The sequence below is a fragment of the Callithrix jacchus genome, chromosome 8 (genome assembly GCF_049354715.1).
Source record: "Callithrix jacchus isolate 240 chromosome 8, calJac240_pri, whole genome shotgun sequence".
Classification (NCBI taxonomy): Eukaryota; Metazoa; Chordata; class Mammalia; order Primates; family Cebidae; genus Callithrix; species Callithrix jacchus.
The window spans coordinates 130927312-130950877 of record NC_133509.1 but is presented as its reverse complement, the minus strand read 5'-3'; the positions used below and the strand labels follow the sequence as shown (position 1 = coordinate 130950877).

At 47.9% G+C, this 23566-nt stretch overlaps 2 long non-coding RNA genes across 2 annotated transcripts in view; one reads left to right on the top strand and one right to left on the bottom strand.

The window, feature by feature from the left end:
* Positions 1 to 1197: 1197 nt before the first annotated feature.
* Positions 1198 to 18144, bottom strand: LOC118145025 (uncharacterized). The gene is made up of 4 exons (XR_004730124.3): positions 17984 to 18144; positions 15925 to 16142; positions 13038 to 13231; positions 1198 to 1850 (listed from the first exon to the last, which is right to left on the bottom strand). It is a non-coding gene; the product is annotated as an uncharacterized LOC118145025 (long non-coding RNA).
* Positions 7639 to 23566, top strand: part of LOC144577469 (uncharacterized) — a 551905-nt gene continuing 535977 nt past the window's right edge. Inside the window, exons 1-2 of the long non-coding RNA XR_013521519.1 lie at positions 7639 to 7867; positions 23028 to 23034. This is a non-coding gene — a long non-coding RNA (uncharacterized LOC144577469). The remainder of the gene's footprint in view (positions 7868 to 23027; positions 23035 to 23566) is intronic.

The following is a 23566-nucleotide window of genomic DNA, read 5'->3' as shown; positions in this document are numbered from 1 at the left end:
TTTGTTTTATGTTCAGTGCTTTTTGTGTCTTAAATCTTTGCCTACTACAAGGTCATACATTCTTCTGTTATCTTCTGGAAGTTTTATAGATTTAGCTTTTATGTCTATGGTTTATTTCACACAGATATTGTGTGTGCTGTGGGGGTAGAGGCTGAGGTTGGTTTTCTTTCATTTGGCCAGCTAGTTATTCCAGTGACGTGCTCGAAAATATTATTATTTTCTCATTGAATTACATTACACGTTTGTTGAAAATCAATTGTCCAAATATGTGTGGTTCTAATTTGGTTCTCCATCGAATTCCTGCAACAAATCACTGCAAACTTTGGCGGCCGTAAACAACAGAAACTTATTCTCTTACTGTTCCGAAGGCTAGAAACCCAAATCGAAGTGCTGGCAGGGCCATGCTACCTCCAAAGCTCCAGGGAGAATCCTCCCTTGCTGTTCTAGTTTTTCCTGGCCCCTTCTGTGAATCGTGTGCTACAGCTCATCTTGACCTCGGTCAAAACCCAGGCCTCCTCCCCTGAGGCAGTTTGCACAACCCGGCCAGTGCTAATTCAGCCGTGCAGTGCCCTTTTGCTCTGATGTGGAATGACTTAAGTCAACTGAGTTCAACAGTTGTTTATTGTGGTCTGCAATGTTTGGTTGGAGGGATTCAAGATTGAAATACAACAACAAAACATTCTTAAGTCATGGTAATTGCTCCTAATAAGGGAAGAGAACACTCCCATATTAATCTTTCCAAAATGCAGCTTCCGAATCGTCGGTGGTCTTCAGAAAACCTGCTGCTTCTTAGTGCTTTGCTATCCCAACACAACCTGTCTGTTCAGACTTCTTCCCCTTTACAGAGTCCGCCTCCCAATATCTGAGGTTCTGCTTTCCCTGGTTTTAGTTACTTGTGGCCAACAGTAATCCAAAAATATTTAATGGAAAATTCCGGAAATAAACAATTCATAAGTTTTAAACTGCATACTCTTCTGAGTAGTGTAATACAATATCTTGCCATCCCACTCTGTACTGTCCAGGAAGTGAATCATCCCTCTGTCCAGCATTGCCACATTGTATACTCTACCCCTGCCTTAGTCACTCAGCAGCCATCCCAGTTATCAGATCGACTGTGGCAGTGAGGCAGTGCTGTGTTCTAGTCAACCTTACTTTACTGAATAATGGCCCCAAAGTGCAAGAGTAGTGGTACTGACATTTTGTAAGAAGCATTCTATTTTATTATTAGTAGTTATTGTTGTTAATCTCTTATAGCAACTAATTTATAAGTGATACTCTATCATATGAAAAAACATTGTATACATAGGGTTCCATACCAGCCTCAGTTTCAGGCATCCACTGGGAGGTCTAGAAACATATCCCTCCTTGATAAGGGGCACTACTGTCCTCTCTCATCCTGCCACACCTATATCCTCCCACCCTAGTCAATTCCTCCCTCTGCAGCTCTGCTTATCCCTGTGAAGTTTTTGCTTGTGGCTGTAATGCAGGCTGTTGGGTATTCAGCTCTAGGGTTGAGCACAGCAATGTGGGCTGGGGACTTGGATCTGCGATTTTCAGCATAGAGATGTGTATTGGTTTGCTGGGGCTGCCATAACAAAGGACCACAGACTAGGTGGCTTAGAGGCATTTATTTGCTTGCGGTTCTGGAGGCTGGAGGTCTGCAATCAAGGCGTCAGCAGGGTGGGTTTCCTTTGAGGCCTCTCTCGTTGGCTTGCAGACGGCCACCCTCTTGCTGCCTTTACACATAGTCCTTCCTCTGTGCATGCGTGCCCTGGTGTCTCTGTGTGTTCTAATCTCTTCTTCTTACAATGATATCAGTCAAGCCTGGGCAACAGAGAGAGACACCTTAGCTACAAAAAAGAAAAATAAAAACAAAATTAGCCATGCCTTTAGTCCTAGCTACTCAGTAGTCCAAGGCAGGAGGATGACTTGAGTCCAGGAGTTTAATCCATTTATGCCTAGTGTTCCATTATTGGAATGCTAAGCTTGTGGGAGTTATTTATATCCTATTGCTTAAGGTCATCGCCAAGGTCTTATTTTTCACAAAAATTTTGCAACTTCCAGCATAAATAATAAGGCTGCAGTGAGCTGTGATCTCTCCACGGCACTTTAGCCCCGGGGGACAGAATGAGACCTTGTCTCTAAAGATAAAAAGACTGGATTAGATTAGCGCATACCTTAAAGGCTTCGTTTTAACTTAATCATCTGTTTAAAGGTCGTATTTCTAAACACAGACACATCGTGAGGTACTGGGGATTAGAGTTTCTATATAAATTTGGGAGGAACACGATTCAGTTTATACCCAAGAATGTGCCTAAGTTATGGGAATGGATGATTTTACCAAGGGAGGACGAAAGAGGGGCTGCAAACTCCATGTCAGAGAGATTAATGAGCAAAGTGGGCGGGTACCAACATAATGGCATCGTAAGTCATATTCTTTTGGCACAGATACACGTTAACTATTATTCTCATTTTTTAAAAATGTCAAAACAAAGAAATGTTCTTTCTAATTTCCTTAAAACAAGCTTTCCTTCCAGGATATCTCTTAGTTTCAGACTTTCTTTTTTTGACAGGTTGTTGAATTTTTTTATCAGGCAACCTCAGCACTTAGAACTAGTTCTCCGACGAAAGAAAAACAACACTGCAGATCCCTGGGGGATGCAGGTGCTGCTCAGCCTCAGCCTGGGGGGCTACAGGAGTGCATGGCGGTGACAACTGATAACCAAGAGTGTACACTGCTATAGGGTGTCTGCCACTAGTCCATGCTGCTGGATTTCTGGTATTTCAAAGGAAGCTGAAAGTGCATATTTACAAATGTACATTATCCTCATTTTGGAAAATTATCTCAGCTCTTTTAAAAAACACTGTGAAATAGAAGCAAACACATCATCAGGCTGTATTTGGAGCGTGAGCCATCCATTTCTAACCTTAGATGTAAAGTGAGACAATAAGAGAAACTGGAGGTCTGAACACTAGACAGAGCTCAGAGGAATTCTGTCTTTCTTTTTTTGAGATGGAGTCTTGCTCTGTTGCCCAGGCCGGAGTGCACTGGTGCTATCTCGGCTCACTGCAACCTCCTCCTCCTGGGTTTAAGCGATTCTCCTGTCTCAGCCTCCTGAGTAGCTGGGATTATAGGTGTACGCCACCACACCCAGCTAATTTTTGTATTTTGACTACAAAATGGGCCACTTCATGAATGGCCCCTCCAATTGGCTACTGTTTGTAGAGACTGGGGTTTCACCGTGTTCATCAAGCTGGTCTCGAACTCCTGACCTTGTGATCCACCCGCCTAGGCCTCCCAAAGGGCTGGGATTACAGATGTGAGCCACCATTCCTGGCCAGGAATCCTGTCTTAAATGAAAGCTGAAATTTTTCTATCTTTCATGAATGAGCTACCAAACATAACCAGATGCTGAAACCATCAGCTGAAAGGTTAAAGAGGGACCTCCTATGGAGGGACCTTAACTCACAAACTATGGAAGAACAGATGTTATATATTCCTGGTCTGATGCAATGGGAAGTGCCCAGTGTCACCTATAAGCTTTTTTGCCCAGATCATTCAACTCAAATCTAATCAAGCCTCTAGATCTAATTTCCAGCCTATAGGGAATTCAAAGGTGAGAGGAATCCAGTAAAGGACACGACAAGAATGTGCTCAATCACATCCACCATGTGGGGAATTTCACAGTTTTCTATAAATTCTGCAAATGACCAGGTTTTCTTCCAGAGGTGAAAAGGGGAGAGGGACGATTACAGATTTTGAAAATATTTAAGACACATATTAGCCAAAGACAAAGCATAGGTCACATGGGGTTCGCGTTTGAACAGTTGTTTGCAAAAAACACTTTGAGATAGCTGGAGAAATGTGGACTTTGGCTATGCATCAGCAGACACTGAATCGCTCGTAATTTTATTATACGTGATTACTATTTTGGAGCTATGCACTTTCAAAAGCTCTCTCTGTCAGAGATTCAAATGGAAGTATTTGTGGGTGAAATGATCGGACATCTGGGATTGGCTTTAAAAATCTTCAAGAAAAATTAAACAGGGAAGAGGCAGAATGGATAAAATAAGATTAGCAAAGTGTCAATAATGATTAATAAACATGATGGATACATGGGAGGTGTTATTGTATTATTCTTTCTACTTTTATGTATATTTTTAGAATCCTAAAAAAAAAAAGGAAAAAAATAGCACCAAGCTCAGCTAGAGCAGGGGACCCTTGCAGAGAGATGGGAAAAGCCCCAGGCATCGTCCTTTCCTGGCTGCCACGTCTCGGAACTGTGCTTGGACACTCTCCTTTGACCTGCACCCACAAACTGCCTTGTTCTATCTTTTTAGTCTTTCTTTTGGCAAACACTGAAAGCAACTGCTATGTGGTTATGGCTGGGCAAAGGGCTGAGTTAAAAAAAATCATTTTCATGAAGAAATGTTCTTTTCCCTAATTTTCTTTTCTTTTTTTTTTTTTTGAGACGGAGTTTCACTCTTCTTACCCAGGCTGGAGTGCAATGGCACGATCTCGGCTCACGGCAACCTCCACCTCCTGGGTTCAGGCAATTCTCCTGCCTCAGCCTCCTGAGTAGCTGGGATTACAGGCATGTGCCACCATGCCTAGCTAATATTTTATATTTTTATTAGAGATAGGGTTTCACCATGTTGACCAGGATGGTCTCGATCTCTTGACCTCGTGATCCACCCGCCTCAGCCTCCCAGAGTGTTGGGATTACAGGCGTGAGCCACCGCACCCAGCCTTCCCCTAATTTTTTTGATATAAACTTCTCTTGTTTCTCTGAGTACGTGGGGCCTATGAGCTGGATCCTCCCAATGAGTGAGGAAGCCCCCTGATGGCAGGAGACTTGCCTTATTCCTGTGAACTCTGTTGCTCCAAAACACCACTGCCATTTACTAGCTTGCTGTGTGCCAGTCATGGTGCTAAATACTTACTATGGAATTTAAATTTTTGATGTTTTGCATGGTTTATTTTGCATTAATTTGGAATTTTTAAAACATTGCATTAAAAAATATTTACTTTCATTACCACAGCTGTGTTTTGGCACCCTTTAAATTTTGTGGGGAGGTTAGTACCTAACTTGGCTCACCTAATCTTGGCCCCGCATGGAAGTCACAATACTTACTCCCAAACTATAGGAATATTTGTTATTCTAGTGGTGAATGTTCTGGAACCCTCTTTGGCACCTTGCAGGCATCAGTAGTCAGAGCAGGGCAGACAGAATTAATTAATAGAACACTGGGTGGCATTTGGGAACTATAGGTCTCACCAAAGCCTGATTCTCAGCATCTTACTTAAAATACAAATCAAAAGCTAGGAAGATGGGGAAGAAGGAGGACAGTAGGTTCTCTTTCTTGAAGTCAAGGGCTTTCTACTGCCCTGAATGGATCACTTCATTAATGGCTCCTTTAACTGACTACTGTTTGTTTTTAAGGAACCAGGATTCCTCTGGGCTTGTGCCTTCTGGAGCTGTCTTCTTGTCAGAGTAGGTTGTTAGGCAGACATGAGCAGGGCAGGAGAGGCCCCACCACCACAACTGACACTCAGGAAACCCAGGTGACCATCAGGTAATGGTCAGGTGGTTGTTAAACTGTCTCTCTAAAATGATAATTGGTTGCAACTGGCACTGGGGAAAGGCAGTCTCCTAATAGATAGAAAATTACTGAAGCTGGTGATCAGCAGCTTCCTGGTAAGATCTCAGGAGTGGGCTGAAGCATGCACATGGGCAGAGTTTAACTGGTATCTGATCTTCCCCCAGGAACACTCGACTCGTAAGGCAACAGCACCTCAAATGAGCACGCACATAAGTTCAGTAAACTGTGCATGCAGTCCCTCCCAAGTGCTGGCACACGAGGATAGCCCACCCCAAGGGAAGAATCGGAGGAGGAGAGATGCTGGAATCATGCTAATGTATAAAACTGCAGGTCAAGGACTAAATGGCATTTAAATCTCTCAAGTCACCTCCTTGGCCTTCTTTCAAGTGTACTTTACTTCCTTTCATTCCTGCTCTAAAACTTCCTGATAAACTTTCACTTCTCTAAAACTTGCTTTGGTTTCTCACTCTGCCTTATATCCCTCAGATGAAATTTTTTCCCTGAAGAGGCAAGAATCAAGTTGCTGCAGACCCACACGGATTTGCTGCCGCTAACGCACTTTGGTGTCATTACTCGGATGTATGCCCCAATGGTAAGATACCGCTAGGACTCACCTTTTGGCTGGGGTTGTTTAACCCTCATGGGTGGTTTTCTTCTCCCTTTTTACTTTTCCGCTTACTAACCAACCCCTGGAATAATTCCTCTCAGCCACAGTGGCTCTGTTCCTCAGGGCTGATCTCTCAGGAGACCTATTGCCATTATTAATTCAAGAACGTCTTGGAGAAATCACTTGCAGTCAGATGTAAGTTGGTGCAGAAAAATCTCTCCCTCTCATACACCATGTGACCATCTGCTTGTCTTTAAAGCTTTTAGATAGATAAGCCCCAAACCAACTTGGCCTCCATTTCTGTAGCTATGGAAGTGGATTCTGGCTCGAATCGCATAGACATGGGTTTCCCTTTGCTACAAGTCACATGGTAGACCTGTAGCCTCAGTATACAGATGAGAACTAGGGAGTTGGCAAGATAAATTATTGACAAGTACTGTGAATGATTCTTTTGTCAAAATTTAAAAAGAAAAGAAAGGCAGGGGGTAGAAATGCCAGTCAGCTCAGAGTTTGTAGGTGGCTCCCAGGGAGAGCTCCATCAGGGACCTGCCAGGGAGCGCCAGAAGGGTAAGTTGCTGGGAGGGGCTGAGGACACAAGCTCAGGGTAATGTGTGTAGTGTGTGCCTCCTCCTGCTGCTCCCACAGAAATCCCCAGGCAAAAGTTGAGGTCCTGATGTGTTGACACATGAAGGAGGAAGGGAGGTCCCTGTAACAGAGGAGAGAATGCTAGCAGTGGTGCATCCACAGGGATCTGCAGCAACCCAATTCCTGCCCCCTTTGAGGAAAATATTCATCTGAGGGGCATAAGGCAGAGCCTTCCCAATCCCCTGCTGTGACACCCAGGAATGGGTGTCAGGCAACCATTAGGTGATGGTCAGGCAGTTGTTAAACTGTCTCTCTCAAATTATAATTGGTTACAGCTGGCACCAGGGAACTGCAAAAACAACGGAAAAGACCAAGGCAAGTTTCAGAACAGGAGAGAGTTTATCAAAAAGTTCTAGAAGCTGGGCGCAGTGGCTCACGCCTGTAATCCCAGCACTTTGGGAGGCCCAGGTGGGTAGATCACCTGAGGTCAGTAGTTCGAGACCAGCCTGGCCAACATGGTGAAACCCTGTCTCTACTGAAAGTACAAAGATTAGCCGAGCATGGTGGTGGGCACCTGTAATCGCAACTACTGGGGAGGCTGAAGCAGGACGTTGCAGTCAGCTGAGATTGACATTGCGCCATTGCACTCTAGCCTGGGCAACAAGAGAGAAACTCCATCTCAAAAACAAAAAAAAAGTTTTAGAGCAGGAACAAAATAAAGTCCTCTTGGAAGAGGTTCAAGCAGGTGACTTGAGAGTTTCAAGTGCCGTTTAATCCTTGACTTGGGGTTTTTATACTTTGACATTTTTCCTGGATCCTCATTTCTCCTCCCGATTCTTCCTCTGGGGCAGGCTGTCCTCATGAGCACTTGGGAGGGGCGGCATGTACAATGCATTTACTGAAGTTGCATGCGTCCTCACTTGAGGGGTTTTTCCTAATCAGTCCAGCATGCCTAGAGGAAGGTCGTCTACCAGTTAAACTTCGCCATTTTGCCTCTGAGTGTACGTGCTAGAGCCCACTCACCCGACTCCCGAGATCTTATCGGGAAGCTGCTGATCACCAGCTTCCGTAGTTTTTGCCGTTCCCTGCTGCCAGCTGTAACGAATTATTATCTTAGCGAGACTTTAACAACTGCCTGACTATCACCTAATGGTTGCCTGACATTCCTGGGTGTCAGAGCAGGGGGTTGGGAAGGCAGTGCTCTCCTGCCCTGCTCTCACATTTTCCACTCAAGAGTCCAAGATCCAATTCTTTGGGAAAGGGATGCAGGTCAATCTTCTCTAACTGCTTCCTGCTGAAAAAGGGGGGCGGGGGTGGTTGTTCTGTGGGTCTTGGCCACTTGCTAGCTGTCAGGGCAGGGTGGCTCCATGGGTTGGTGAAAGTGGTATTCAGCCAGGTCCAAGGGCGGCAGGGGCAGGGTTTTACCTCTGTCATGTCCCTCTACTGGGCAGTCTAGGGGTCCTCTGTAGAAGGGTGTCTTGAATATTGAGAGGACGTCATCCCTCACTGAGAATCATCTGGAACTTGAGGACCCAAAGATAAGAGGAGACAAATGGGGTTATTAGATGTAAAAGACATGGACCGCCGGGCGCGGTGGCTCACGCCTGTAATCCCAGCGCTCTGGGAGGCCGAGGCGGGTGGATCACGAGATCAAGAGATCGAGACCATCCTGGTCAACATGGTGAAACCCCGTCTCTACTAAAAATACAAAAAATTAGCTGGGCATGGTGGCGCGTGCCTGTAATCCCAGCTACTCAGGAGGCTGAGGCAGGAGAATTGCCTGAACCCAGGAGGCAGAGGTTGTAGTGAGCCGAGATTGTGCCATTGCACTCCAGCCTGGGTAACAAGAGCGAAACTCCGTCTCAAAAAAAAAAAAAAGAAGACATGGACCAAAAAGGAGCAAAAATAGAAGACTAACAAGTGGACCTAAAAAGAGAAGAACCCAGGAGAATGATTTCCAGGTTTCTTCCCAATTTTGCCAACTCTGAGAGCCTTGTTCCTCCTGTAAACCAGAGGCTCGATTTAGGGGTGGTCTGATGTTGTCTCATACTTTTCCTAGTTAATTTACACAAAAGCAACATTTTTCATCTAAGGCTAAACAAATTGTACTAGCCATTAACATCTCTAGTCCTTGGCTATTTTGGGGATTACAGCTGCTAGAGAGTTGATTTGTTCTTGAAAGTTTGTTAAGGTTTTGGCCATGGCCTCAATGTTGTTGATTTCCTTGAGAGTTGGCTGTAGGTTAAGGAGGCTTTTGTGATTCCAGTTCCTTTTCTGGCTATGATGCCAAATCCAGTGAGAAAGGGAATTAATTGGATAGCCCTCTTCACCCTGGGCAAGACGGAATGCCAGTGTATTGGTACAGGAAGAGGGAGATTGTGAAGGGCTATGAAGATATTCAGGGATACATATCCTATGACACAAGTTCCAGACTAGTTAGTGGAAAGGCATTGGTGAACTGATTGGCCACAAATGTAGAAGACTTCTTGAGTTTTCAGACAAGTAGAGATTTTAAAAAGAAATAAAAGACTTTTTAGCTAGGGGTCCTGGCTAACTGTATTTTTCTAAGCTTTACTTAGAATTTAATGGTTTTAAAGCAGGCAAGTTGCATAGTTATTAAGAGTCATCGTACCAGTTTATGACCTTAAAGCATGTAGTAGACCTAATGACCTTTGAAACTGTACATTTTTAGTGATTTCCCTTTCACAAATGCATGGACCAGCTATGACATGCTTGGACTTTTCTGACTTGTCCTAAATATCTCTCTTTTAAAACAACCAGTCATTTTGCTTTCTGACAAGAATTTACCATACAGGATCCTTTCTCATATAAAATATCTTTTCTTTATAGTGTTCCTTACCAAAAATACCTCTTTATCTTTATAACCTTTGAATTAGGCAAAAGTCACTTTCCTCCTATTAGGAAGTTGTGGCTTGCACTACATGTTGCTCGCAAGTCCTGTGAAGGGGAGCAGATAAGGAGGTTATCACTGTAGACATTATCCCCCCTCAAGAGATTTCTCAGTTAGATTTCTTGCTAGGGCTTGTCTGAATAAGTGTGGGCTGTTTTTAAACTCCTGAAGGGAATTAATTAAAGTTATTGGTTAAAGATTTAGGTAGCTCTCCCAGAAGAATTAGGGCCATTAGAAGGAAGGACGAATTTAAAGGTTGGGTAAATATTACAGAGGCACCCATCTTGGAAAGTATATTTTTGCCCCAAAGGGGAGTGAATCTTTTCTTTCCGGGGGGAGGGGCTGCCATTTTCCCCCAGTACCCAATAGGATTTGGAGAAGAGTTGCTCCAAAAAGGAGATTAGCACAGAGTAGGCAGCTCTTGAACCCAAAAGGAAAATTTTACTTGACACCTGCAAGAGTTGCCGTTGATGATGATGTCTTATTGACAGTGATGTCTGATTTGGAAGCCAGTCGAGCAGAGGGCTCCTTCAGCTCACATCATTCAGGGGATGGGATTCTGTCCCAGGGGCCATTAGGGCAGTCCCATTTCCAGTGGCTGAGCTTGTGGCAGAGCGGGCAAGCTGTGCAGGGCTTTTTCCCATTGATCCCATTGGCCCAATTTGCCTTCCAGCAGCCTGGCTTCCGATGACAATGGCAGTTCCCTGGAGGAGAGCCCTTAGCGTAATCGAGAGGGGGCTGGGGATTATAACACGGCCTGTATGTGACCTGCCTCTTGTTCTTGAATTTCTCCTTTTTCTTAACTCTGTCCTCCTTGTCCTGATCTAGATCATAAAAGACTGAGGAGGCTAATTTGAGGATTTCCTGCATTTGGGCAACTGGATTCTAAGGCTGACTTTTGTAATTTTTTCCCCAGTTTATTTTTAGGCCAAACAGTATTACAAAGGAAAACTCGTTTTTTTTGTTGTTGCTGTTGTCTTAAGGTTTGTGGAATCAAACTTTTCCCAGCTCTTCAGGATGCATCCAAGGGGAATGTCCTGTGTTATGGAGACACAATTCCTCATCTGCAAAGGGAGAACAGAGGAGAAAAAGGAAAAAGAAGGTATCCCTCTGTTATCCTTTTCTGAACAGGGCATCTTCCATTCATCCTTAGGGTTCCAGAATGAGCCAGTCTTACCGGGTACCCTTAACCTTGGTTCCATCTCACCACGATTTTTCTGTACAAACTGACATCTCAGACTGCAAGTGATTTCTCCAAGATGTTCTTGAATTAATAATGGCAATAGGTCTCCTGAGAGGAAAGTGGTTGCTTTCTAAAAAGGGTCTCCAGTATGCTTCTTGGGTGCCCGCAGAAGGAGCCAATGCCCATCATGCAGGGGATGTGCCATAGATTTCCAGAACTGTAGCCTGTGCTCTGTCTGAGGTGAAGTGAAACCAAGTAAGACTTGTACGTTAAGCTCTTGATCCTATGCCCAGCACAGAGTAGGCACTCAATGAAAATTTGTTGAATGGATGGATGCATTGGCTCTTAGCTATCATGTATGTTCATGATAGCTAAGTCTGATGTTCAGAGATTTTTGTTGAGGATTTACTCCCCTACTCCCTATATTTTCCATGGCGTTTCCTGGGATGTCTGGAATTGCCCTATGATGGTTTATGGCTGAATGCTTTGCTCCTTTCTAAATGTCATTAGCATTCAACATGAAAGAAGGCTCTGGAGAACCAGTGGGAGACAGGAGTGACTTTTCCATGCTTGCTGTGTTTCTTGCTGTCTGCACTTGGAACAGTGGCATCCTTCAGGGCAGGGACTGGGCGTCTCATCTGTGTGTCCTCTGGGCCTTGCACTGTGCTTAGTGCATGCCAGACACTCAGGAATAAGCTCTGAACAAGTGCCTGAGAGAGGACACTTTCATCTCTTTAGTAATGAGCACTGGGCTTGGCACACAGTAGGTGCTCCATAAAGGCTTATTCCATGGAAGGCCAAACATGATTTCTCAGGAATACTGGGAAGTGAGAAGCATTTTGATCCCTGGAAAAGGCCACCAGGCTAGATAAAGAGGATTTCAAATATCTTTCAATAAATAAGAACCATGGCGGACGCACTTTCTTCCAAAATGTTCATTTCCCCTCCGCTGACTCAGCCCCTGGCCATTGCCAGAGCAGTTGTTTCTCTGTGAGTTTCTGGAGGACTTCCTACAGAGGGATGCCAGGGCCTGCACCCAGGCTCTTGAAAGAGAACTGAAGCACTGTGAAATGCTGGGCCTAGGCAGCCGTAGGCAGGGGGACATCTGGCCTCTTCCCCCACCTTCTGAGTCCAGCCAGGAAGAAGGCCAGTGTCCTCTGTCTAACATTTTCTCAGTGCCAAGCCTTTACCAGCAGACTCCAACTGCATCCATGCACGATCCTGGAGGGCAGGTGTCATCCCCACTTTACAGATGGGAAACTAATTATCAGGAGTGTTGACTAACTGGCCCAAGTTCCTGGAGGGGAAGTAGGAGAGCTGGCATCTGCACCAGCTCCAGAGCTGTGCTCACACTCTGACGCTGCCTCCCACAAGATGGGAGCAGGGTGTCAACACACAATGATGCCAGTACTCATTCTGGTGCCCGCCAGTCCTGGGTGTACCACGTGGGGACCTGTCGTACCTCCATTTATGGAGGAAGGAAGATGCCCAAGCCACCCAGCTCAGGTGGAGACCTGAGTCTGGAAACAGGCCCTGAGGCCCAAGGCCGGGCTCTCCTGACCTCTTCCACACCTGCCTCACAGTGGCCGCAATATTCCTGGTGTAGACCACCCAGCAGTCTCCCTGCCTCCCCTCAAGTCCTGTCTCTCTTCAGTTTTTCCCACCCCAGCCCCACCACACCTCAACTGTCTGTTTCTTTTTACATCTCAGATCTGGTCATGCCAGTGCCCATACGAGGCCCACCGGCACTCCTTCTGGGAGATGTGCTGTTTTCCAAGAATAGACACAATCACAAAAGCCATTTATCTTGGAAACACTTCACACAAATACTTTCTTAATTAAATTCCATCTCTATCTTAGCACCTACGAATGTAAGCCCTACTAATAAAATCCCATCTCTATCTCACTAGGTGTATTAAACACCTACCATGTGCCAGGACCTGTGGGAAGTGCAGGTGGGTACCGTGGGAGCACTCAGGAGAGCTGCTGACCTCACGGGTGCGGTGGTTAAGCAGCTGGGGAAGCGGGACCCGCACTCACCCTTGAACCCTCAACTCACCCTGTGCATCAGTACAAGGCCAGGGCAGCATCTTTAATCAACCCATTTACCCTTGAGAGACGGAGGCTCAAAGGGCTGAGCGGCTTACCTCGGTGTTAGGTAGAGGAGCCTGAATCAGCCCAGGTCTCTGTTTTTCCCGCAGTGAACACCATGACGGGACATGCACAAAGGCAGGTGCACAGGCGGCGCTGAATTCAGGCTGAGACTGGCGCTCAGTGGTGGCATGGTGGCAGTTGACTCTGAACAACCTCCAGGATTCATCTCTCCTCATTCACAGTGTGCCTATGAGATCCCAGGAAACAAAAACACGAGGAGGAGACTGAGTCTCAGATCACCAGCTGTGTCACCTGGGACAAGGTACTTGAGTTTCTTAGCCTCATTGTCCCACCTAGGAACGTGGACAGTGTGGCTATGAAGAGGAAGGAGTGAACTGGATGAATCCCACACACATGCTCTGTTCCCATGCACAGGGGGTTCCCTGTAAGCCCTGTGGGGAGGAGAAGGGCGGGAGGTGAGCTCTGGGCTGGACTCTGCATGTGGGCAGCGCTGAGGTCCCACCCCCCAGCCCTTTCCTCCAGGGAACATTGTGGGTACCATGGCGGATGGGGACATGCATTAATTCTTCCTGGGGCTCAGAGGCTGCCCTAAGAACTTGATGGGTGATAGCTTATTTAATGCTGACAGCAACCCTAGGAAAAAGTGCCATTGTTGTCTCTTTTTGACAGGTGGGGAAACTGAGGGCTGGAGAGGTTGAGAGATGTCCTCACCCAGGTGACAGGGCTGAAGATGAGAGAAGAGGTCTGAGCACAGGTGGTGTGGTGTCAGTGCCTCTGCCCTTGACTGCATGTGAGGAGCTGGGGGCTCAGCCGTGGGGGCGGGTGGGGAACTTCCATTATGTGAATACTTCCATTCTGTGAGTACTTCCATTATGCTCGAAGTACTCACAGCTGACACTCAGCAACAGCCAAGGTGTGTCAGAACTATTTCTCCTCCAGTTCCCCTTAGATCTAAGAAAGACCGTGGACAGGCACAGTGCCTCATGCCTGTAATCCCAGCACTTAGGGAAGCCAAGGTGGGCAGATCACCTGAGATTGGGAGTTTGAGAGCAGCCTGACCAACATGGAGAAATCCTGTCTCTACTACAAATACAAAATAAGCCAGGAGTGGTGGCGCATGACTGTAATCCAGCTATTTGGGAGGCTGAGGCAGGAGAATTGCTGGAACCTGGGAGGGGTAGGTTGCGGTGAGCTGAGATCATGACATTGCACTCCAGCCTGGGCAACAAGAGCGAAACTCCATCAGAAAGGAAAGAAAGAAAGAAAGAAAGAGAGAACAAAAGAACGAAAACGTTTGGATACCAGCAGTCATTGCTAAGCCTGTGTATTCCAAGCAGAGAAGTAAAAAGGAGAGAAAGCAGGAAAAATGGGGGTGGAGATGGGTTTTACACAGAAATCTACTGTCCTGGGAACTTCTTGGCGTCTGTCTTCATGGGAAGGGGAGTGGTGAAGCGAACAACCTGAGGAACTGGGGAGCGTGTGACTGTGGTTCAAGGTGTGCTGCATTTGGAGGACAGAGAGGAAGGGAGGAGGCCTAGTCTGCTCTGGCTGCCATGGCAAAATACCATCGGCTGGGCAGCTTACGCAACAGAAATGCATTCCTTGCAGTCCTGGAGCTGGAAGTCTGAGATCAAAGTGCTGGCCAGTCTGGTTTTTGATAAGGGCTCACTTTTTGGCTTGCAAACAGCTGCCTCTCTGTCCTCAAATGATGGAGAGCAGAAAGGAGAAGGAGGGAGTGGGGAGAGAAAGAGAGAGATAGCGCTCCACCTTGGGTGTCTCTTCCTACAGGGACACTAATCTTTTTGGATCAGGGCTCCACCCTTACAACCTGATTTAACCTGAATTATCTCCTTACTCCACATACAGCCACACTTGGGGTTAGGGCTTCAATGTATGAATTTGGGGGAACACAATCTAGTTTGTAGCATGAGGGAGTTGAGAAGGTGACATTTTAGGCATCCACAGCGGAGAGTTTGTATGTGGGGAGAAGGCTTCCTGGGGTCCATCAGAGAGATTCCCTCCTCTGACACCTCTAGCGTGCCTCAGTTTCTTTATCTATAAAGTGAAACTATACAACTTCCTCATAGGATTCCTGTGAGATGATAATGAGAAAATGTATCTCAAATGCTCAGCACAGGGCCTTGCATACAGGAGGTGTTTCTCTTCTCAGCGAGGAGGGTGGAGTGGGGTCTATTGCCCACCTGGCAACGGCTGGGCCTGGGACTTGCTTCCAGCAATGGAATGTGTGGAAAGGACACTGGATGTCAGAGCCGGGGCCCCAGGTGCCTTGCAGCCTCCCCTGTCACCTCTCTTGTGAATAAGCCTGAGCCAGCCCGTTGGGTCATGAGAGTGAGGCAGAGGAGAATGAGGAGACATAGGAGTCAGAATATTTTAGTTGACCATGCAGGTGCTAGCTGGTCACTGACTTTTGGGGGAGCCCAGCAAATATCAACCTGGCTGACCCAGACCAGGACCATTACCCAGTTGACTGATGGAATTATGAGCTAAAAAAAAAAAAAATGGTCGTGGCTATAAGCCATTACATTCTGGAGAGCTTTGTTTTGTTTATACGCCCAGTCAAAGCAAAGTGGTAGCTATATTATCTGCCCATATGGCTGGTGTGTGACTGCATTGTAATTGGCAAAGATCATGGCAGGTATGAGGGATTTTATCTTTCTCTTAAACTGGGAGAGGACCTCTGAACTACTATTGAGGTTCACAACATCAGATTGTTCTATGGCCTTACCTTTTCTTTTCCTTTGAATATTTAATTATCTGAATATAAAAATTAGGTAAACTGTGTACATGTTCTCTGTGCAAAAACCTGGAACATCTGAGTCAAGTCTCTTTTGACCACGTGGGTCTTGTGGTCCTCTCCCCGGAGTAATCCTGATTCCCAATTTCTTCCTGTGCATTTACCTTTCTCTCTGTGGACCTGTAGACACTGCAAAGCAGAGTTTTCCATCTTCTGAATGGCATTATGTCAATGTTTTTTAAGCATTTGCACTTTTGCCCAGTGATTACATTTTGGAGAACCTTTATCTAGGTGAGGGCGGCCTCTCCGCTGATGGGTGCCAGCTCTCCCGCCCTAGGCTAGGCACAGGCGCACTCTTAGTGGGTTGTTGTCAAGGGAACACCTGAAAGAACACAGGTGGGCAGTGACATTGTCATCCCACCCAGCTAGCAGCCTGCTCTGGCACAGCTGCTTCACGGGTTGCACACCCACGACTCTGAGGTGAGTCCTGGGGGCCCCGCCTAGAGCTCCAGGGAGGGCCACAACGCACACAGCCCTGACATCTCTTGGGAGGATGGGAAGAGGAACTTTAAGGGCCACGGTCATTTCCATGGGCACCAGGCTTACTGTGCTTGCACAGATTGGAGCAGGGGGATAGGCTTCGGCAACTTGGGGGAGGAGTGTCTGAGGTGGCGGCAGCGCCCCTTCGGAGGATCAGAGCACCTGTGCCGTGGCCTGCCCAGGTCTGGGAGGGGAGGGTGGGTTTCTCAGCTGCTCTGGTTTATATCCACACACGGATGGGGCCTGGTGCAAAGTCTCAGTACAGACCGTTTCTAGGGCAAGGTCTAGGGCAGGTGTCTAAGGGACCTGAAAAATGGGAGCCTGAAGTCCCAGGAGCGCCCAGTGCATCCTGCTGCTCACTGCTCTCCAGCCCATTAGACTCACAGGCCAGATCAGGCCATTCCCCACAGCACAGCTAAATGCCAAGCAGCCTGTCTTCTGCCTGAAGCTCGTTTCCTGTGACATCAGTCACGCTGTGAGCTGGGAGTCCAAAGGACACAGGTGTCGTGCCTTTCCGACTTTCTTCCTCCCTGCCCCCGGCCATCCTCCAGACATGATCGATTGAGGGGCAGCGGTATGCCAGGCAGTGTGGCAGGCACTGAGGATTTTGGGGGCCCAAGTCAAGCAGAAGGGTCCCTGCCCTCCTGGAGCTTACGATCTAGTTGAGGACAAATATGTAGCTGGAAGATGGTGAAGGCCTTTGAGAAAATCACAGCAGCAACTCCAACAAAGTGAGTTGGTCTGGGCCCCAGGGCAGAGCCAGCCATGGCAAACCAGAGGAAGAAGATGCTGGGTTGGGAGTCAGGGTGGGGCGGACCCTGAGACTGGGCAGAATCTAAAGGTAAGGAGGCCATGCTGTACGGGGGCGGGAGGGATCAAGTCCTCACAGGGCAGGCTCTCCCAATGCCGACAGCTAAATAGGGTGACCAACTGTCTCAGATTGCCTAGGACCTAAGGGCTTCCCTGGACATGGGCTTTTAGTGCTAAAACCAGAAAGTCCTGGGCAAACAGGGATGAGTCGGTCACCCTGGGGCTGGGTCACTGGACAAAGCGTCCCAGAGGTGAGCCCAGCTATAGCTGCACCCGGAATGCAGTGTGGTCTGAAGCAGCTCAGGAGAAGCCTGTGGGCGGGTGACTGCGTCCCTGACTGCTTTACCAGTGCAGGGAATGATTTAGCTGGCTGGCCACCCACTACCAGCCTGAGATAACTTTTGCTTTTGCCACTTGCTGCCTGAAACCAATGACGCAAGCCGAGGCATGTAAATAATGACTTCACAGCACCCTGGCCTGCTTCCTGTGGTTGGGCAAGTCTGGAAGGGGCCTGCCCGGGGATGCAATTACTGTAATCTCCGCCATATGGCCTCCTTCCCTTCCTCGCATGGTCAGAGATCACTCCTCATTTCCTCCAGGAGCGTCCTGCGGTACCAGGCCTCCCTGGGGCCAGAAAGAGGTGGGAGGTAGATAGGGGCGGAGGTTCGGAAGCCCCGGTATTGACTGAGTGGCAGTGGCTCCCACTTGCTGAGCTCCAAGCTGTGCCCCAGGGACCAGATGCTTAGAAGCCTCATCTCAGTTCATCCCTACAGCGATCCTCTAGGGGAGGTGCTTGTGGTAAGGTTTCCTACATCTGCTGTAACCAATGACTGCAAATTTAGTGCTTAAAACAGCATCAGTTTAGTATCTTACAGTTCTGGAACTAGATGTCCAAAGTTAGTCTCACTGGGCTAAAGTCAAGGTGTTGGTGGGGCTGGGTCTTTCTGGACGCTCCGGGGAATATTCGTTTCCTTGCCTTTCCTGGCTTGGAGAGGTGGCCCACACTCCCGGGCTTGTGGCCCCTTCCTTCCATTACTCCAACCTCTGGCTTCCTTTGTTACATTCTGACGCTGTAACAAAGAAACAGCATGACTGGGGGGTCATGGTGGCCCCCAGCTTCCTCTCATGGGGTCCCTTGTGATGAAACCAGGCCCACCTGGATAATGCAGGATGATCTCTCATCTCAAGATCCTGACTCAGTCACATTTTCAGAGTCCCTTTTGCCATCCAAGGTAACATATTCATGGGTACAAGGGGTATCTTTGAGGACCTTTATCAGCCTAGCACAGTGCTACTCTTTTTTTTTTTTTTTTTTTTTGAGATGGAGTTTCACTCTTGTTGCCCGGACTGTAGTGCAATGGCATGATCTTGGCTCACTGCAACCTCCGCCCTCCGGGTTCAAGCGATTTTCCTGCCTCAGTCTCCTGAGTAGCTGGGATTACAGGCACCCACCACCATGCCCAGCTAATTTTTTTTTTAGTAGAGATGGAACTCCATCTCTATGTTTGCCAGGCTAGTCTTGAACTCCTGACCACAGGTGATCTGCCCACCTTGACCTCCCAGAGTGCTGGGATTATATATTTGAGCCACTACCCCTGGCCCACAGTGCTACTCTTGCTCCCATTTTACTGATGAGGAAATTGAGGCTCAGATAATTGTGTCTCTTGCCCAAGGTCAGGGCCAGGATGGGAATCCAGTCCAGGTCCTGAAGGGCCACCACATTAGTTCATATGGTTCATGGGTTCCTTTATGAAAACTAAGAGGAGGTGCTTTTCCTCTGGGCACAGGTGGTACGCACTGGGTACATAGCTTGGTGAGAGGCATGATCTGGACGTCAGCCCCTGGATGTCCGTAGGTCAGTTGCTTCTGTATAGTGACGCCTGTCACCGTGCAGCCAGATGCGGCCTCTAAGGCTGTTTCCGTCCATCTCTCTTAACCCAGGGGCTAATGATAAGTGACCTACTTGGGGTAAAGATGGGATGATAGGACAAACGACTGTGGGGCTGCCTTCTCAGTGCCAGTTGTGTATAGGACTGCTTCCACCTAAGCTCCCTAGGGGCAGCTGTCCCCAAAGATAACAAAAGGGAGGGTGGAGTAGAGAGACCCTCCTGCTGGGCTGGCCAGGTGACCTACCGGCTCTTTAAGAAGAGTTAACCCTCAGACTCAACTTCTCGGGTGAGATTAGCAAACTTTTTCTACAGAGGGCCAGACCATAATTATTTTTTACTTTGCTGGCTATATGGCCTCTGTTGCAAGTACTCAGCTCCCATTGCAGTGCTTAAACAGCTATGAGCAAGGAATAAACTCATGGGTGTAGCTGTGTTTCAATAAAACTTTATTTACAAAATCAGGCAGTGGGCCAGACTTGGCCTCTGCCTTAGTGCACTCGCCTTTCTGTTGCCTCCTCCTAAATACTAACCAAGGAGAAAGGTGCTACCAAAAGAATTCTAAAGCAGATGAGGGCCTGTCCAACTCTTCCAACCACGAGGGAATGAGTTTTAGTGGGAGGTGGGCTGCTTTGGTGAGCAGTGAGCCCCCACAGTGGCAATCTCTGCTAGGATCTGTGAGCACACACTGTGTATAAGGCCAGCTGCTGACATCACCTCCTTAAATCCATAGGATGCTCCTGCACTGTTTTCCCAGGAAATAGAATCGGAAACAACCTCACATCCCCCACCATCATATCTAATACAAAGGTGGGGATGGGGTGACTTTGATGGGATTTCATAAATATTTACAGATCTAGAGTCAGCCTGAAATTTATAGGCTGGCTTATAATTTCATCTATTCCTTTCCAAACAGATGTTCTTTAAGTCCAAGTTTGCAAACACAACACCTACAGAGCCAGACAAATAAGATGAGGCCAAAGCCAGCTGCTGTAGAACAACCTGGAGCTTCAGGGAGGCTTCCCTTAACTCACACTGGGCCAGGGCTACTGAGCAAGTGGAGGGCAACATGCCATTTGTCAGAACGTTTTAAAGATATGATTCAGCTAATGAATTGTGAGCAAAATATGTCCTCTTCTTTTACCTGGACAGATATACCTTTGCACCCTGGAAGGAAGGCTGGGTTTGAATATAGCCTCCTGGGAATCTGTGATGGTGACGTTCACGTCAACTTGACTAAGCTATGGTGGTCCAGTTATTTGGTTACCATAAGCTGGTGCTGTGAAATGTATTTTTTTGATGTGATTGACATTTAAGTTACTAGACGTTGAGTTAAGCAGACGACCTTCCATCTTGTGGATGGGCCTCGTTGTGGGTGGGCCTCGTCTAATCCTTTGAAGACCTCAGGATACAGACTTTCCCTAAAGAGGAAGGAGTTCTCAAGACTGAAACACAAAAACTTTGCTTGAGTTTCCAGCCAATTGCCCCGTGGAATTTGGACCTAAGATGGCAATATCTGGCCTACCAGCCTGCCCTACACATTTCAGCCAGCCCTATTTACCAGGTCCCACAATTGCACAAACTAAAATTCCTTATTTCTTAAAATAAATCTCTGCCCCCATGTACACACACACACACACACACACACCACTACATGGGTCCATTTCTCTTGTGAATTTGAATAGCTGCTTTTTAGGATTCTGTGCTGGGGTGTGGTGGCCCCCCTTGTCTTCCCACCCACAGTTTGAACATCTTGAACATGACCTCTCACCACATCACAGACAGCCGCTCCTGAACCGTGGCAGTCAGCTCTCAACAATATGAACACAGACAGAATTCTGGGGTGCAGAGTATGGAAGTGTGATGTAAAAGGGGGAGGGCAGAGCCAGGTGGCCTTTGGAGCTCTTGCCTTATGCGGAAGGACTATGTAAGAGGAGGACAGGGAGGGCCTTTAAAACAGGGGCACAGGGCAGGCTCCCCTCTTGCCTGGGCTGTGGGGCTGGCATTTGAAGCACGGGCAGGCAGCTGCTGTGTGAATCTTTCCATTTTGTCCAGAAAAGCCAGAAATCTAAATTTTCTGTTGCTGTTATTAACTAGTTTAAGTGAGTTTCACAACAAGGTGCAGGCTGAAGGCGTTTCTGGGAATGTTCTGCTTCTTGGCCCAATCTCTGGGTTTATGGGGTGTGAGGACTTTGTAAACATTTGTTGAATGGTATACACATTTTTCTTTCTGTATGTCACACTTCAACGCAAAGCTTTATTCAAACAAAGCAGAGCGATGCCCGGTTCCATCAGAGGAGATCTGTAGACTGTGTTCACCCTGTTCACCTGTCTGGGCCCTGGCTTAGAAGGTTTGCTTGGCATTTATTTAGGGGGTGGGGCAGGGTGATCCCGGGGAGTTGTCAGTTTCCTCTCTGAGACCTCATGGTTTAGGGGCTGTTCCTCATACGGGAACACGATTTCCTGAAAGGTATGGGCGGGTGGGGGGGGGGAATCTCAGAGCTTCTGTTTTCCTCGGCAGCCACCAGCGGGCGACAACCCACAGACCCCAGAGGCTTCCGGGGTCTGTTCCCATCCCTAACGCCACACTGCCCCCTGTTGGTCCTGGCTCACTGCATTTTTCCATCCGGCTGATTTTCTAGGCTCAGCAACTCACAATTGCCCCTGGGGGCAATTTTGGGAAGACACTAAATGCTTCGGGGTTTCTTGGACAAGGTAGGATTTTGAATGAGTTTCCAGGGAGTCAAAAACTGAGTGTAGACAAACATAATACTCCTTGTAGGAGGAGAGCACAGGTAGGGAGGTGGGAGGGCATCTCAGCCATACCACGTGCTCCTCTGAAGGCAGACCCAGCTCACATGGCCCCCTGATCCTGCAGACCTATGGGTGTAAGGGAGCCCAGGAGCTCATGGCTCTGAGCGGCCCGCCAGGGATTCTGCTCCTGATCCAGCTTCAAGCAGCACTTGGAGCCAGCTGGTGGGAGTCACACGGGGTCATCGCACAGCCACGTGTCCGCGGCTGGCCAGTCATCCATCACACGGTGTTTTCAGGTTCACATTTGCCCAGTAGTGCTCTTGCCTTCTCCCCTAAACAAAAGGAACCCTAAGCATGCTGCAAGATGGGGGAAGCCTTCAGTGCATGTAAGAACACCTTTGTCAGTGGCTTTGTAACAATTATCTATTTCACAGGGTGGAAGGAGTCGCAGTTGGGGGCAGACCCAGTAGCAACTGGGCTCTGTGTTTCTCCTCTTCAGGGCTATCTGGATGGACATGAGGCTTCCATCCTAGGATACACACGGTCGGCTTACAGAGCAAGAGAAAGGAAGGACAAGGCTCAGGTGAGAGGGAGGATGACACTCAGGCTATGGCTGCTGTGGTCAGTGTTTACAATGACTCTGGGCTGCAGAGAGCTCTCTAAGGCTTTGGCGTTAATGTCTAGCTTCTGAAGACAGATTGCCAATTGCAGTCCCAGCATCTAATTAATCATTGGAGGATGGAGTGGCTTGGGTTGTGGGGTCTAGAAGAACTGAGTTTGAAGCCTGCCCTGTCACTCTCTGCTTGTGTGATATTGGACAGGTCGCTTAATCTCTCTGGGCTTTAGCTTCCTTATCTGTAAAATGGAGATGAACATATCTAGCTCTCATGGGAGTTAGGGCCATTTCTTTTGATGCGTTCCCCAGAAACAGACTGGAGACGAGGGTCCAATGCAAGAGATTTATTAAGGAAGTGCTTCTGGGAAATGGGGATGTTTGCAGGAAGCAAAGCCAGGGTAGCCATTTCAGGCAACGTCCTGCTGGGGGCAGCCTCCGCTTGGTCCTGCAGGGAGCTCTGGGGTGTAAGTGTTTTTTTGTTTTTTGTTTTTTTGAGACGGAGTTTCGCTCTTGTTACCCAGGCTGGAGTGCAATGGTGTGATCTCGGCTCACCACAACCTCTGCCTCCTGGGTTCAAGCAATTCTTCTGGTTCAGCCCCCCAAGTAGCTGGGACTATGGGTGCGCGCTACCATGCCCAGCTAATTTTTGTATGTTTAGTAGAGACGGGGTTTCACCATGTTGAACAGGATGGTCTCAATCTCTTGACCTCGTGATCCACCCACCTTGGCCTCCCAAAGTGCTGGGATTATAGGCGTGAGCCACCGCACCCGGCTGGGTGTAAGTTTTTAGAGCCCATTGGAGGCAAAGGAGTTGGGACACCTCTTGTCCGTGGCCACCAGTGGGAGGAGGAAGGAAGCAAACTGCCTGACTCTCCTGGCTGCTCCTTCCGTGTGTGCAAAGCTGCTGCTCCCATAGCCGGAGGGCAGCCTGCAGGGGTTGCAGTTGGGGACAAAGGCACACTGCCAGTGGGGTGGGGGACACACTGAAATGCACAAGCCCTCCGAGGGCATCCGCCAGTGCACTGCAGGGCTCCTGTGTGATCAAATTAGAAAATGGATGTGATATTTCTTATCTTATTTCTTGCAGTTCTAGAGGCCGGATGTGCAAGAGCAAAGTATCAGCAAGGTTCAGTTCTGGTGCGCCTCTTCCGGGTTGCTGAGGGCTGTCTTCTCATTACATCCTCCCTCGGCAGAAAGAGG